The sequence below is a fragment of the Elephantulus edwardii genome, unplaced genomic scaffold (genome assembly GCF_000299155.1).
Source record: "Elephantulus edwardii isolate Elephantulus edwardi_28Jun2011 unplaced genomic scaffold, EleEdw1.0 scaffold00218, whole genome shotgun sequence".
NCBI lineage: Eukaryota > Metazoa > Chordata > Mammalia > Macroscelidea > Macroscelididae > Elephantulus > Elephantulus edwardii.
This window is the reverse complement of record NW_006399968.1, coordinates 2,482,541-2,486,562: the sequence shown is the minus strand read 5'-3', so window position 1 is coordinate 2,486,562 and position 4,022 is coordinate 2,482,541.

Sequence of the window (4,022 nt, the reverse complement as noted above, 5' to 3'; positions counted from 1 at the left end):
GGGTGGGGGTATGACAGAAAAAACTGGATAAATTATATATATTGTATTGAAACAGATGAGGGAAAGAACAGATTAGAAGTGATATATGATTGAGTATTATGGTTAGCACAGGAATCCAGAATTAAGGTTGCATAGAGAAGTGTACTCAGGGTGGGGAGTTGGGGGAAGGGACGTGGGAATTGTATACTAATGAAGGAATTTTTTTTCCTTTTTTTTTTCTCTCTTCAGAGGGGGAAGCAAGCTGGTGGGGAGGGGTGGGCAGGGAGAAAATTGCGGCAATGAATGAATGGAAATCCAAAACCTCTGTAAAAAAAATTTTTTTTAAAAAGTGCTAAAGAGCAAAGATATCAGTCTGGAGACTAAGGTGCTCCTGATTCAGACCGTAGTCTTCACAATTACTTTCCATGCATCAGAGCTGGACAATGACTAGATCCCTTTGAGTTGTGGTGCCAGAGAAGAGTGTTAAACATACCAAGGACTGCAAAGAAAACAAACCAGTTTATCCTGGAAAGGGCAAAACAAGGCTGCTCCTTGGAGACAAGGATTTTGAAGCTCCATCTCACATACTTTGGGCATGTTGTCAGGAGGGACCAGTACTTGGAGAAGGACATCATGCTTGGAAGGGTGGAGGGATGTCACAGGAGAGGAAGACCCTGGATGAGCTGGATTGACACAGTAGCTGAAGTAATGGGAGCAGGCATGTCAGAGTCAGAGAGACTGGCTCAGGATAGAGCAGGTTTCAGAGCTACTGTATATAGAGTCGCTATGAGTGTCAGGTGACTTAATGACACATAACAACAACATTTGCAATGAATAAATCATTGTACAAAATTCTATCATTCAATCTCTAGTTTAATTTCTGTCACCAAATCCATGTTTTCTGTCCACTGACTTCTTTCTTATTCCCAACATTTGTATTCTAGTCATCTACTATTATTAATTCATCCTGATTGCATGTTTTATTGATTTCCAACTTCAAAATTGGTAAAAATATTCTATTTCCTCCTCTTTGGCTCTGGTTGTTGGTGCATAAATTTGAATGATAGTGGTATTAAAAAGTGTGCGTATGGATATTATTTGGTCACCTACAACAATCTAGAAATGATCTTTTAGACTCTGAATGCAACCCCATTTTTCCACATCTTTTTATTTCCAGTGTAGTAGATCAGCAGGCACATTAATTGAGGAGTAATGAAGTAAATTTGAGGAATAAGGCCTATCTGATTCAGGCCATAGTCTTTCTATTACTTGCTAGGAATCTGAGAGCTGGACAATGAATAAGGATAACAGAAGAAAAATTGACACCTTTGAGCTGTGGTGCTGGAGAAGAACACTGAGCATTGCACAGACGGCAAAAAGAACAAACTCTTTGAGATATCTTAGAGAGGTAAAGCCAGAATGCTCTTTGGAGGCAAGAATAATGAGGATTCACCCCACACAATTTGGGCATATTGCTAGGAGGGGCCATTCCTTGAAGAGGGACATGATGCTGGGTAGGATGGAGGGTTGGCGAAGGAGAGGAAGACCTTTAACCAGGTAGATTGACATAGTGACTGCTGCAATGGGCTCTTGTGTGTCAAGAAGTGTGAGAATGGCGCAGGACAGAACAGGGTTCAGATCTAGTATCCTTAGGGTCGCTATAAGTCATACTCAACTTGACGGCACCTAACAACAGCAACAATAACAACAGCAGAGCAAGTGATTGTCTAATTCAAAATGTCTTATTTCGTCAGTGCTTAATGTGTCAATATTTATGTGTTCCATGTCTTCCTTAACAATGTCCAATTTTACCACATTCATGCTTTTCACCTTCGACGTTCCAATAACTAGTGTCTGCTTACAACTGTTCCTCCTCCTTTGTGTTTCCCAATATGAGGCCTCAGCCTCCATCGCCTTATCTATTAGTGCAATCTAAGTGTGTGTGCTCTATGGTACATAGGGTTTTTAATGGCCTGCTATTTCCGAAGTGGATGGGCAATCCTTCTTCCTAGTCTGTCTTACTTTGGTGTGCCTGCCTGCCCTCAGCCCACCCCCACGATGAGAAGGGCACTCATCTTTCTCCCTCCAGGAGATCTATCAGTCTACACCCCTCTTCTGTCCTTTTGGTCTGCACCTGGATCACCGCAGCTCCACACTAGGCCTACACAGAGTTCCAACATCCCTGGGGAGGAGAGAGGTAAGGAGCAGACAGTAGTGGCCAGAGACCTGAATTCTCAAATTGAGGTTAGCTGGGGGGAGGGAGGAGAGAGGTGCTGGAGGGGCTGAACGAGGCAGGGATGAAAGGGGATGCTGCTGGGGCAGGAGAAGGAGGGGACCACTACACATGTGCCACCTGGGGAAGAGGGAATAACACCAAAATCTGTGAGTTGTGTAACCCAGAAGGGTCTTTTATCTACTTTTTTTGGTAAAGTGCTTGCCTGTCAGTATAAATTGTCCAAAACCACAGCTGTCATAACCAAAATAGCATGATACTGATAAAAGACAGAAACATAGAGCAGTAGCACAGAATTTGATAACCCAGAAATTAACTTTTCTACTTATGGTCAACCGGTATTTGACAAGGAAACCAAACCTATCAAATGGGGAAATGACAACCTCTCCAACAAATGGTCTTGGCAAAACTTGACTGCTACTTGCAGAAAGCTGAAACAGGATCCACATCTCACACCATACACAAAAATCAACTCAAAGTGGATCAGAAACCTGGGAGTAAAGCCCAAAATAATAAAGTTCTTAAGAGACAAACTAGAATCAAGTTTAGATGGCTTGTCTACAGTATAAATAGGCTGGTAAATACAGTCAGAAATGCCTACTCAGGAGGTGATAACATCAGTGAATGGGATCTTCTAAAGATTAATTCCCTGTGTGCTTCAAAAACTTTTTCCAAGAGTGAAAGGAAATCCTACTCACTGGGAAAAACATTTGGCAATGACATCTCAGGCAAGGGTCTCATAAAGAAGTTTACAGAACCCTACAGGGCCTCCACAAGAACAAGACTGATAACTCAATTACAACTGGGCAAATGACGTGGGCTTTTCACAGAGAAGGTCATTTGGATGGCCAACAGCCACATGAAGAAATGCTCTAAACCACTGGCAATCAGAATGATGCAAATCAAATTCACAATGAGACACTATCTCACTCCAATAGCAGTGGAAGAGTATAACAGGCCAGTAAACAATAAATATTGGAGAGGATGAGGAAAGATAAGAATCACATACAGTATTGGTAGGATGAAGATTGGTGTGTCCACTGCCGTAAGCGGTAACTTGTGGTTGCTGTGAGGCTGAACACTGTGACACTGCGTCAAATTCATTAATGGTTGGTTATCCAATGTGGACAGTGTGGGGTGGAGGTCCCCGATTAAAACAAGCTTGGAAGCAGGAGAGGCATCCACTTCCGTAACAGCTTGCCTCCAGAAACCCTATGAACCTGGAGAGAGGAGAAGACACACCACAACAAAGTAAAGGTAAATAATCCAGTTGAAAAATGGGCACAGGATATGAACAGAGACTTCACCAAAGAAAACATTCAGATGGCAAACAAACACTTGAAGAAATGTTCAAATGCCCTAGCTCTAAGAGAGATGCAAATCAAAACAACTATGACATATCATCTCACCCCAGTAAGAATAGTAAAATTTAACAGGACAGCAAGCAACAAATTCTGGCAAGGTTGTGGAGAAACTGGAATCCTTATTCACTGTTGGTGGGAGTGTAAAATGGTGCAACCACTGTGGAAGGCGGTGTGGCGCTTTCTCAAGAAGTTGCAAATAGAGATACCATTTTACCCAGCAATTCCACTACTGGGAATATACCATAAAGAGACCATAACCAACATCCAAGCGGATATATGCACACCCATGTTTACCATGGCTGTGTTCACAATAGCAAGGAGTTGGAAACAACCCAAGTGCCCATCAACAAACAAATGGATAGAGAAGCTGTGGTATATTCACACAGTGGAATACTACACTGCATTGAAAGACAAGGAACTCATGCAATATTATTCAAAATGGGTGA